Raw genomic sequence first — 13,300 nt, forward strand, 5'->3', positions numbered from 1 at the left:
CAAATGTTCATAATGTTATCAGGAAGGGGAAAAACCAGAAACCACAATGATTAAAACTGGTGATATGACGATGTGGCTTTATTGAATATATAACATGATTATTTTATTTGTAAAGTGTCTTGCCATGCATGCTGAGTCAAATGTAATACAAATACTAATACAAAATTCAGCATTGTAAATACAGACAAAAATGTCTTGTCTTATGAAATAGAATTTAAACTGATTTCCAATGACTGAATATTTAATATAAAGGAAATAACTTATTGCTTTTTTTTTTGCTTTTCATGTTCCTGATGAAATAATAAAAACAATCACTTGAAAATAAATTCTGAAAGATTATTTCTTAACATATTATAATAACTTTGCTATTTTGAACTCTTAGATTCTAGCCAGCTTGACCTGATTTATGTGGGTCATTCAAATGGTGAGTTCAGGTGTTTCTGGGATGAAAAAGTTGAGACTTTTGGTTTAGCTGAAGTATCTGAGTTTGTGATAATCTAAATATTACCTTTTTTTGTCAAAACTGGTGAGCACCTTGACTTTCTTCTGGAAAACTGTAGAGAAATACTACTCAGCTTAACACATATTTATTTCCTTTTCTCTGATCTAATAGGTTTTAAACATTCTTGGTAATACAAAGAGCAATTGCTGATTTCATGCCAGCTTGTTGGTTGAAAGTCCTACCCCGTGAAGAGTAAAGGCATATATTTAAATACCATGCTGTGTGATAGAGATTCTAAGAGTGGTAGCTAATTAGAGATGAGAGAAGATCCGTTGGCTGAGACAGGATTCTCTAGGTGGGGTACAGCCAGTGGCACTCTGACACCAAAGATTGTGGGCAGGCTCTCCCAGCATGCCCTCTTTAGTGCCATGGCAGGTGGGCGTGGAAATACAGTGGATGGCCTGCTGAGGTTTCTGGGGGAGGCAAAGGGAAGGGGAAAAAATCCTCCAGGCCTATCCTTCACTTAGCTTTTTATTTTTAACAAATGAAAAATACGTAGAGCAGTTGTCATTTGTTAAAGTGTAGCAGAAAGAGCGAAACAGGCCAGTGGAGGCTTCATCAAGAACGCTCATTCAGAATGATGAATGTGGCTAAACACACATTTGTTCGTAAAACTTGCAGAGTGGCTGAGCATCATTAAGCATGAGAAATAGGTGCAGCATGCTGAGAAGAGAGTGGAGCAAACAGATGTTGTGAATTTTCACAGGCATCCTTCATCCACCAGTCCATCATTAATATAGTTGAAGGTGATCCTTTCTTTTTATTTAATAAGCACAAACAAAGTGCATGTGCTATGATTCTGCTGAACACACTTCTTTTTTTCCATAGAAGTAAGGGCATGCAAAGATGGGGAGGGTGTGGAGACAAATCAACTCTCTGGGCACCCTTAGTGTGCTATCAGCCTTGGGGCTACAGCTAGAGTAGGGTACCTTTATTTTTCTTTCATTTGTTCTGAGCTAACTCTAATGGCTCACTCACCCTGCCTGCGATCTAGCAGACTGTCTCGATCTGCTGGAGAGAGAAAAGATTTATGGCTTTTGACCTTGATCCTTTCTAATTCTCCTTTCTTCAGATGTGTCCAGCTTTTGTAGTGATACATTACAATTTGTTTTCTGAAATCAGTTGGCCAGAAACTTCTTTTTATCCCTTATTGGCAAAACTTCATCAACTCTACCTGTTTTGTCCACTTCTACTTCTTTCCCTTCCTTCTCTTCCCTTTCTCTTTTTGGGCTTTTGAGAGCATAGGTCTTGGCCTTCACATACTTAAAGGCTGTTCCTCTGCCTCTGTGAATAGTCCAAGTTGCTGATCTCAATCCCTCAGCCCCTTGTCTCCCACCAGAAAACGGGGAGCTTGCTTTTAGGGTCTGTTAAATGAAAATAGTAATGCCTTCTTCCCAAGTAAAAGTATTTTGGGAACTCTGAAAAGCATTCTACAGTTATTTCAAATGTTGATTTATGATTAATTGACAGTTCTCTTTATGGAGTTTTCCCTTAGGAGTTATCATATACTGTAATTAAATCCCTGAGGTTTACTTGTCTTGAGCTTTACATTTAGTGCCAGAAATACTGGGTCTGTGAATTACTGTCTGTTTCATTGCTTGTGTTGTGTGTGCATGCTTACATATGTATGTATCCATATTTAGATCATACTAGATGGGGAAAAAATAGTACAAGGCACTGACACTCGAATACAGACCTAGGGACAGGATACTGCTTACTAGTAATGAACTATGAAAAATAACATACAGTTTTACAGTTGTCCCTTCTTTATAGAAACTATGTATTACTAAAACCTACAATACCTTGAAGCAAAAGTAAGGAACTCTGTAGTAAGTCATTTTAGAAGATATCTACTGGTAACCTCCTAAGTGTTTTACTTGTTAAATGCATGTTTCAACCACTGTTGGCTGTCTTCATTTGTTAAGTTTAAGTGTTAATTTGTGTGGTAAAGATCTATTTCTCTATCAGAGGACGTATTTTGTATTGTAAATACTCACATTGCCAAGGCTTTATGACAACCCTCATATAATCCCTAGCTCTGGGGGTCATGTTCAGCATAGTTCGTAGACCACGATGCTGGAGATTCAGTTCCAAGTAATGAGAAGCATTGTTTTAGCTAACACTGAGTCCATGTTCTTTTTAAAAGTAACACACTTAGTTTCTGAAGCCTTACCATTGTGACAAAATAATGCGTGGTGACTGTTTTAATCCTCTCCTTCTGTGGGGCCCCCTAACTCCCCAGTGCAGCATATGCATCCTTGGAAACTTTGAGTAACCCTGGATTTCCTACAGTTTATTATTGCACATAAATGTAACCTGAGATTTGGAATGCTGTGTTCTGTCTGTGTGAACGATTGCCTTCCGGAAGAACATACCCACAACATAGACTTGAACCAATCCTGGGAACTCAGGTCATGGGTTGTGGTTGCCACATGCTGCTGCCCAAACTTTGAGAACCCTGCTGTTCCCTCTGGCTTTGTGGGCACTAGGCCAAATGCACAGGGAGGTGGGAGCGTATGTAGAGACTTTGGGTACTATGCTTTGACTTCTTGCTTCATACCCTTTAAAACCCAAAGACTTGCCTGTCAGTGAGGTTCAGTGGTAACTTAGTTCCATCCCAAGTGATTATCATTCAGGGACTTTGAGATCCAAGGCCCCTGCAGGTTATCAGTGTACAGACAAGAGACAGGTAAAGTTGGCCTTGGCCCTTTTTGGTAACCTGCATGGTATAAGAGAAAATGTGTTTATTGGAATGCATGGTAATTTCTCCTGGTGCCTCTAGAGGAGTGAGGGCTTGCTGTTCCAGAATTGATCTTGTCTCCCCTCCTTGGTCATGTTAGCCCCTAGGTGTAGTGTACCTAGTCCTGGGCTTGGAAGCTGTTAGGTAAGTCCTGTTATGCCTCTGCCTTGGTTTCTTCATTGGTAACATGGGAATAATGGGACCAAACTCATAGTGTGTTGAGAGGGTTAAATTTAAAATTCCTCAGTTATTTAGATACTCACATTTTTTCTGAATCTTTCTCAAGCATGAGTTGAAGATATTCTCTATGCCCAGCATTGTAAAGAAAACAATTGAAATTCTAGGGATGTTAATAAAGAGTGGTTTTGCTATAAGTCAGGAGCTGGCAAACTGTGGCCTGCTGCCTCTTGTCATATGCCTGTGAGCTAAAAATAGTTTTTAAATTTGTAAGTAGCGTGAAAAATCAAAAGAAGAATAATACTTTGTGATACATGAAAATTACATGAAATTCAGGTCTCCGTGTCCAGAATAAATTCTACTCGTCATTATTAGATGTGTGTTATGAAAATTTATACTCGATTATTACACGATTTTGAATTTCATCAGAAAAAATTAAGGGGAAAACATTTTTTCTGTTATTAATGCCTTCATAATATCCTTGACTTTATTGTTTGTCCCACAAAACCTAAAATATTTACTATCTGGCCCTTTACAGGAAATGTTTGCTAACGCCTGATGTAGGTCATTCCACATTTTTGCTAGATGAGTGGTTTTCAAACTGTGGCTATTGATTCATTATTTGCCTTGAAATTAGTTTAGAGGGTTGCAAATGTCATTTTTAAATAGGTGAAATCAACCAGAATAAAAAAAGAGAAACTCTCAGAGTACCTTACACGTGGTAGGGTTAATTATTGCCTTATGAAATGTTTTTTTCCAGAGGGATGTGTTGAGTGTGTGTGTGTGTGTGTGTGTGTGTGTGTGTGTGTGTGTGTACACACATACGGTGAGTCATCGGGATGTGTTGAGTGTGTGTGTGTGTGTGTACACACATACGGTGAGTCATCATGTTAAATAAAAAGTGAATCATGGTCACATAGTTGGAAAGCCACAAGGCTAGACTGTAAACTCCACGAAGGCAGAGAGCCTCTCTTTGTTTCCTTGGGCCTGACATAATGCCTGGAAAAAACAGGCTTTTGTAAGTGTGTGGAGGTTATGAATGAATGAGTTCAGGGGAGAAATAAAGGCAAGATGACTGACCATTTTGCACCCAGCTACTAGGTAAGTTCGGGAGATCTCTTCCTGCTAAGTGGAGCAAGCAGCAACTCTGTGCAGGCTGTGTCCTGGAGTAAGGATATACTGGATCCTTGGGTGGGCAAATAGTGTTTTCTTTATAATAAAGAAAGCAGGATTTATATAGGAAGCGGGGTTTGAGCATCATACCAAAGGATAGACATACCATGTGATGAGTGTGCTGTATAAAAGGGGAACAAACAGTCACTGGACCAGGAATCCTGATTTCAGGTGTCTCTTCTGTCCTGAATGCTGTGAAACTTGGACTTAGTTTCCCATGCATCTCTGTCACTTCCTCCAACCCAGTGGAAGTGAGGATGGTGGTCATGGCCATTGTACACCTCAGCTGTGAGGATCAGATAGGGGAATGTGTAGGAGATTGCCCTGAGAGTATAGATTCTCATTCAGAGGCGGTATTCATTGTTCTACCCCGTTAAAATCTATCAGTCCTCTGCTTTGGGTGGGGCATGCGCTAGGAACAATGGGAACTAGAAGTTCCAGTAGAAGTTCAGAAGTTGCTATTAATCTTTTCACTAGTTTAACAGCAAGGACTGTAAGGTTCTTATAAGGTCCTTGAGGTAAGAACACTATCGTCCTCATAGTTAAATTGGCAAAAAGACCAGTAACAATGAAAGTTGTAAAATACCACAGCAGAGGAGATATCACAGGCCATGAAAACCTGGGGAAATGTTCCGACTCTGAAAGAGGAGGTGAATGTTCTGGGTGCAGGTGGGGAGCGGACGTGGAGGAGAGGTGTGTGATTCTCAGGTAAAAGGGAAGGCCCGGCCGGGTGGCGGTGGTGGCAGCAAGAAGGGGAAGCCCCTGTCGATGAAAAAGTCCCTTCTGAGTAAGTGGTTCCCTGGGCTAATTGGTACATTACTCTCTGTGATGGGCCTGATGGTGCTGAGGTAACAAAATGAAAAATCAAATGAGAAATGGAACCCGGGAGTCTAAAAAGTTAGTAAATTTTGACATTAGAAATATAATCAAATTTCACCAATGCTTTTCTGTAGTGACAGCCAAATCCATCCGTGTCAGAGCAACAGCCTATGGTATGTGGTTTCATGTGGCTTTTCTTCCCCTTTTCTCTTTTCCTTTTGCAAAATCAGCATTAGGCTATTTGGAGGACAGGCAAGAACTATTATGTTAAATTGTGCTACCTACAACTTAAGCTTCTGTCTTTGCTAAAGCTGCCAGTTTTTATAAACAACAGAAGACAGAAAGGGTTTACTAAGAATAATGTTGAAGCCCAAAAGAATCCTACAGCCTATAAATCTTAATAGAGGTTCTGAGATTCCAGCAGGCTGGATGTGTCTCTTTTACCCAGGCTCACTCCATCTTGGCTCCCCTGTGATGACTCCAATTTTCTCGAAACACAGGCACGGTGCCTTGAATTTACTTGTGGCACTATTTGCCTACAAACAGGAATACATGCATATAACCTATGCAAATCAATAAAAACATGTCAAGACCCCTTAGATCGCACTACTCTTCTAAAATGCAATTTATCTTGCTGCAAATGAGAGTAAGGGGCTAGGTAACAAATGGCGTCTGATCATTTAACTAGCACCTGTTGTCAATGCATTTGAAAACCACATTTTTCATTTGACATACAGTAAATTGCATTTTCATATATATCGAATGGAAAAGGGAGTTGGGATGTACATATGCAGCCCTTTATGAATTTTATGAACAATGGATATTTCAGAGCTGTATGTTTAAAAGGGTCACGTCAAATGCTGCAAATCTATTTGTTCTTTCCTGCGTTGGTTGTGAACACACCATACTTTTCTTATGGGTGGGTGTTGAAGCGCACCACCGCTGAAAGTATAATTATAACATTCATGTTAGGTGAAGGACAATTACTATAATTTTTGTATAAAATTGAATATAACTTAAGTGTGTAAATGTGAAATATTTTTTAAAAAGTTTCTCAGAGGAAAACTGCTTTTTATAAATTACATTTTTCAGTCAATCCCTTTATTGGCTTAATTTATGAGGGTTTTTTTGTTTGTTTTGTTTTTGTTTTAAATGCCATATTTTGTTTGCAGATGGGTGGCTGTTGTACAAATCCAACAACACTTAGGCTTATCAGCAACAATGGTTTTCACATTAGTGAGCATGGTTTGGCAATATTACTTGACATCTGGAACAAGCTATATTATACCAGACATATCAAGTATAACTGAATGGATCATTTCACTGGCATTTGTTTCAAAAACTCCCACTCTTCAGCTTTTGCTTGGCTGTCATGATACGACGGCAGTGAGTCCCGTGTTCCCCCAGCTTCTGTGCCTCTCATTTGCCTTTGACAGTCCCATGTGTACTTCCTATCTTGAGTTGAGCATTTTGTAATAGTGGCCGTGAAGCTGTGTTGTTGCATTTGTCTGCCTCCCTGGCGCCCCCAACCTCTCTCTCTCTCTCTCTCTTTTTTTTTTTTTTTTGCCATGATACCAGGCAGCTGTGAAGGTCAGGGGCATTGTGACCACTATAGCCAAGAATCAGGCTGTCATGTATGCTTTGCTCTTGTTTTGAGTTCTTGATTGTGTGCCCCCCCGGCATGTCTACATTTTTGGGTAACCGAGTCACAGGGAGACTTGCTTTGTTGAATTTCGTGTAACTTGGATAGAGAGAAGAAAAACCGGGAAAGGGCCCTCTGCGTTACATCCATAAATAAAAGAACCACATGGGGGCAGAGAGGGAAGAAGTTGGAAATATAAGGAAATGGTAGTAGAAGGTTAACACTTAAAAATCTCTGTGTAGTTGGGGTACATTTTGGGGTGGACAGTCACAACTTGCAGGGTGAGACTACCCCCAAAATTTCATATCATCACTGCTACTGATTTACCTTATGGCTCATGGGAAGGAATTCACCTCCTGGGACGTCAAATGCCAAGGGTACTTTCTAAATAAGAATGCATTTCCTTCATGTAGTAATGCTGTTGCAGCTGCTATTCGTGTCATGTTTTTATTTATTTGTCTTGGGTGAGAGCTTCTTTCTTCAAACTCAGCAAGGTACAAACAGGCCCACCTAGCTTACTGAGTAGATTCACACTAACTATTCAAATTAATTAAAGGGAAAGAGAGACTTATTAAGTCAAGTGAATAAAGAGCAAATCTCAAATAAAAGGCAAAAATCAAATAATAAGAAAAGTAATGTTTTAGTCCTGTTTGCATGGAATTTGGTAAAACTTTTTTTTATCAACACAGGCCTGAAAGTTGAGGATTGAGGCTAACAAGGTGTTTATTATCTGCACCAATGTCACTGGAAGGAACTGCCCATGGTGGTCTCATTCTTGGAAACAGAGAAGCAGCTTCAGCCCTTTTAACATTGCCTTTTAGGTTAGCTGGGGAGAGATACGTTCATTCATTCAGTCTTCCCTTCAACAAATATTTCTTGGTCATCGAATGTTATTGAAAGCACTATATTAAGTGTGGAATAGAGGCAGAGCCAACAATAAATGATAACAGCAATAGAAACCAAAGGATTTAAAAATTCCACTTAAAGCTGCATCAAGAAGAATAAAGTACTGGGGTGCCTGGGTGGCTCAGTCAGTTGAGCCTCTGACTTCAGCTCAGGTCATGATCTCATGGTCCGTGAGTTCGAACCCCGCGTTGGGCTTTGTGCTGACAGCTCAGAGCCTGGAGCCCACTTTGGATTCTGTGTCTCCCTCTCTCTCTGCCCCTCTCCCACTCATGCCCTGTCTCTCTCTCTCTCTCTCTCTCTCTCTCTCTCTCTCTCTCTCTCTCTCTCTCTCTCTCTTTCTCAAAAGTAAATAAACATTAAAAAAAATAAAAGAAGAATAAAGTACTTAGGAATAAACTTAACCAAGAAGGTGAAAGACCTGTACCCTGAAAATTACACAAATGTCCTAAAAGAAATGAGAGAAGATAAAATAAATGGAGAGACCTCCTGTGTTGGTAGACTGGAATACTTAAAATTATTAAAATGTTCATGTTATTCAAAGCAATCTGTAGATTCAGTATAATTTCTATCAAAACCCCAATGACATTTTTTTTGCAGAAATACAAAGAACCATCTTAAATTCATCTGGAATCTCAAGGGACCCTGAATAGCCAAACCAATTTTGAGAAAGAACTAAGTTGGAGACCTCACTGCTTGGTTTCAAAACATACTGCAGAGCAAAGGTAATGAGGGTAGTGTGGTGCTGGCTCAAAGACAGGTGTATACACCATTGGAATAGAATAGAGAGCACGACCCTTGTGTATATGGTCAAGTTATTTTTCACAAGGGTGTCAGATTACACAATGGGGAAAAGACAATCTCTTTGACAAGTGGTGTTGGCAAAACTGGACATGCACATGCAAAAGAACAAAGTTGCGCTTTTATGTTGGATTAAAGACCTAAAAGTAAATTCCTAGCAAAATTAGAAATGGAATTACTTTATTATTCAACCATCTCACTTTTGGCTTTATACCCAAAAGAATTCAAAGCAGGATCCCAAAGGGAGATATTCGCACCTACATGTACATTGTAGCATTATTCAAAACAGCCAAGAGGTAAAAGCAACCCAGGTCTCCACTGACAGATGAATGGTATATGCAAAGAATTCTATGCATAGCATTGGATACCATGCAGCACTAACCAAAGAGGAAATTCTGTTACATGCTACATGAATGAGCCTTGCAGATATTATGATAAGCCAAATAAGCTGGTCACAGAAGGACATGTACTGTATGATTCTACTCATATGAAGTATCTAAAGAAGTCAAAATCATAGAAACAAAGGAGCAAGGTGGTTGCTAAGGACTGGGGAGAGAGGAAAACGAAGGAGATTTCGTGCTTAGTGGGTACAGAGATTGAGTTTGGCAAGATAAAAAAGTTCTAGACATCTATGTGACTATCCTTAGCACTACTGAATTGTACAATTAAATGTTTGCAATGGTAAATTTAATGTTACGTGTTGTTGCCACAATAAAAATCAACGCCACCAAAGTAAATGTTGGTCCCTACCCTCAGGGGATCTTGGAATCCAGTCAAAATGTCATTTTAGCTTATTTGTAGTTGAAATTACTATAGGCAGAGAATGGCCAGGGAAGGCTTCCTGGAGGAAGTAAGTCTTGAGTTTTGGTAGTTGAAGCCCCTACTCTACTTGGTAGGTCTTTTTCACCTTGTGGCTGTTGGTAAAGTGATTTATGTTTCATAATATGTCACTGAAGTAGAGTGTGAGTTTTCTTTGGGAGTAATGCTTTACTGGCTACATTAGCTGCTTTCTACTCAACGTCCCTATTTATTCAGCAGGCCTACAAATTTGCTTTTGTCATTCTGAGACCCACTGATGGGATCCAATGCTAGGTATCCAGGCCGAGCCACCTCATATCCTGCCTGCTTCTTTACATGTTTTCATATACATCTACCTATTTACTTTACAATTCCAAAGGAGAACTAGGCTCATAAATCTTCAGGATACCCCCAAATGAATTATAATTTTACTCACTAGAGTTGTTACCTTAATGCCTCTCTAATTATCTCGTGTACTTAGACTTTAGATACTGGGTAGGAAAAGTGAATGCGGTATTGACAACAAGCTGCATTTCTCTTCTGTTTAAGTTCATCTGCCTCAGATACCTTCATAGATCCATTCTTGCTCTTGACCTGCTTTTCTGTCTATCACAGGAGGCTGTCACCTGCAGGAGCATTTCCCAAGTTCTCATCGGGTGGCTTCCTTTTTGGTTTCACTAATGGGAGACCCTGGAAGGAGACTGGATGGTGGGAAGAAGGGACAAGCCAGGGTACTTCTCCCCACTCTGCCTCTGCTGGCTACTCTGTCAGGGGCTGAATCTCTGCTGTGGCTCCAATTCCTATGGGATGTGGCCCACCAGGGTTCTTCCTTTAATGGGAGACCTTGTCCCAGCCCTCTGCTGTCTCTTCAGCCTGAGGGTGGTTGTGGTTTCTTGCTGTTGCTTCTCCATCATTTGTATATCCAATTCCCTGCATTAAATTCCTTCTGTTGTAAATATTTAGAAACAGCCGGCTCCTTTTTTTTCTAGGTTTGACCCTGAGGGATAATGGTTCTTTTGTGTCTGAGGACTTCTTGGCAGTCCATGGGCCTTCCAGGAGCTCTACACAGTTTGGTCATGTAAAAACCCATACATACACTGAAGGAAATCAATGTTGGAAACTAACAGCATCAGATTTGATGTGGCCACACATTTCAGTATCATTTACAGGAAGATGGTGTTTGCTGTGTCTGTAGCCAGAAGCAAAAGCAATTGATGAGAGTGTGAAGGTGAACTGGTTTGTGTTTCATGAGTCTTATTTTACTTGTGGTGGCATATAAATTGTGAAACTGGGTGAAAATAAGTGCTGGAGTCCCAGAATTTATTTTAGATCATCAATATGATAAACATGGTGTCTTCCCGTTAAAGAAACCCCCATAGTCGTAATTCCGCATGGTTACTCCATCCAGTTTAATAAGGCCATATTTATTATATGAGCACCTTGATAGTCTGGCGTCATGCTAGAAACAAACTACAAGGAGAGCCTGGTCAAAGCTAAAAAGTGGTGTTTGGGTTGGGAATAGAAAGATTAAAAACTCATCTATAGATTACATTGATATTAGTCTGTAGCCATTTTTGCATCTTACTTGAGATTAAAAAAAAGTATAGAAGGATTGTTAGGAAAATTGCAAATGGCAGAGCGTTTTATTTTAGGAGCCTTATATTCCCTTTGGGTTATATTGGAACTGCCCCAACAAGCTGGCAAGTCCTTAATAGCATCAGGAGTTGGGCATTCCCATTCAAACTTAAAAGTGTTGAAAAATTGATATTATTTTCTACTTTCTTTATTCCCCTCCTTGGTTTTTAAGTTGCCAAAAAATACTGTATGGGTAAGAAACTAGTGTTTTCCAATTGCTCATGTACTACCATCTAGTTTTCTTAAGGGGTAAACTTTGGATGGAGAGAATAACTGTTGAACGGTATAGAAAACATTAAAGTCAAAGCAACAACATAATGAACAATATTGACTCAGCAGATACATGGGGTCCTGGTGTTTAGCAGCTAAGAAATCACTCTGTTCCTACTCTCATGGGGCTTATAATCCCCTGAAGAGTGCAATTAGGATGATAACCATGCAAAGTTCCAGAGGCTTTGAGAGCAGGGAAAGGTATCTAGTTAGATCTGGTGAGCTGATATTTGAAAGACAAGAGGAGTTTACTTGGTGTGGATATCAAGACAAAGGAATATCTTGGTAAGAGGGACCAGAGTGTCAGGGGCTCCTGGGTGGCTCACTCGGTTAAGCCTCTGACTTCAGCTCAGGTCATGATCTCACAGTTTGTGGGTTTGAGCCCCGTGTCGGGCTCTGTGCTAGCAGCTCAGAGCCTAGAGCCTGCTTCGGATTCTGTGTCTCCCTCTCTCTCTGCCTCTTCCCCACTCATGCTGTGTTTCTGTCTGTCTCAAAAATAAATAAACATAAAAAAAATAAAAAAGAGGGACCAGAGCCAAAGTCCAGAAGCACGAACACCAGATAATATATTGCCTTATGGGAAGTGACATAGAGATATTTTAAAGTTGGATCTTTATAAAAGTAAGGTAACAACCTCTTTTTTTTTTAATTGTTGTTTTCTTAACCTCACCTAGAAGAGGATAATTTTGGAAGAGGTGGTTGTTCAACATGATTGAATATGATTGGGTGTTATTACTTGCTGATGGGACTTAATTTTCTTGTGTTTAAATGTGATCCATTATCTTGTGTCTAGAACATATTAAAATGACTTTAAAATGAGAAACAAGGCAACTCTGCTTATTTCAGTGCAAATGTACTTGCTTATTGAACTTCACTGAAGGATGCTGGGATATTTGAATACTAAGATTATACAGATGCCCAAATCCCAGGATTATAGGATGAGGACAGCCCTTTGTGATTGTGTGGCTGGTCAGATCACAGTGGTAACTCAGAGTGTATTTTCACTTTTTCTAAGCATTATTCTGTTTTGGTCTTTCTTCCTGGCTTCTTTTTTTTTTTCTTTCTTCTTTCTCTCCTTCTGACTCGAAACTCATCAACTTGCAATACCCCTGATAAAACCCATTTATAATGCTGACCAAATTTTCTGGCTTCAGCCAGCTGTTCAGTTTTTTCTTGTGGAAGGCCCCAAACTTCTCACTACTTGTTCTGAAGATAAATTAGCGACTTCTAAATAATGCAGTGAACCCTAATTCTCTTTGATTAGTAGCGAGTTAGATGATAGCGACCCATTGAAATTGGCCATCAGCATAAATAATGAGTGAATGAACTGATAAAATGCAAAGTCACCGGCCGTCATAAATCAAATGAAATCCACTTTCTCTGGAAGTCACTGAAATTAGAAGTCCATGCTCCTATTAATTATTTTGCCTTCTGAAGACGACAGTGTTATAAATCAGCCTTGAAAGGCCCTTCACTTAGAAAGCTGAAGGAGTGCGGCTGCCTGCAAATTGCTTTGTGTACGCACCTAATTGTTTCTTAAGTAATCCACCTTTGTAGCATGGCTTTGGGAAGCAAAGAAGGTCCCCTTCCATTGAGATCCATGAATGTGGCCTTAGGAAGGGCCAAAATGGAGAGGGCAAGGATCCACCCCTTTCCTTAGAAAAGATATCCCCAAGGTCCTTATTTTATGGCTCAGACCCCCATCAGGACCAGGCATTGTTGGAGTGGTTTTCTTTGGTGGGATCCAGAAAGCTGGTTGTAGGCCCCAGGCCATTTCATCCTCTGGTCTCAACTCCACTTCCATCCAGGCCTGAGAAGCCAAACTTCACTTGATTTCACT

At 40.0% G+C, this 13,300-nt stretch overlaps 1 protein-coding gene across 6 annotated transcripts in view; it reads left to right on the forward strand.

The window, feature by feature from the left end:
• LRMDA (leucine rich melanocyte differentiation associated) overlaps positions 1-13,300 on the forward strand; it is a 1,033,894-nt gene that overhangs the window by 383,541 nt on the left and 637,053 nt on the right. For 2 of the 6 annotated variants that reach the window (XM_042961205.1, XM_042961206.1), the window contains exon 3: positions 8,557-8,681. The exons of the other annotated variants lie outside the window; for them this stretch is intronic. The gene's annotated coding sequence lies outside the window, so the exon portion shown is untranslated. The remainder of the gene's footprint in view (positions 1-8,556; positions 8,682-13,300) is intronic. 6 annotated transcript variants of the gene reach the window in all.

This window comes from Panthera tigris, chromosome D2, assembly GCF_018350195.1.
Source record: "Panthera tigris isolate Pti1 chromosome D2, P.tigris_Pti1_mat1.1, whole genome shotgun sequence".
Lineage (NCBI taxonomy): Eukaryota > Metazoa > Chordata > Mammalia > Carnivora > Felidae > Panthera > Panthera tigris.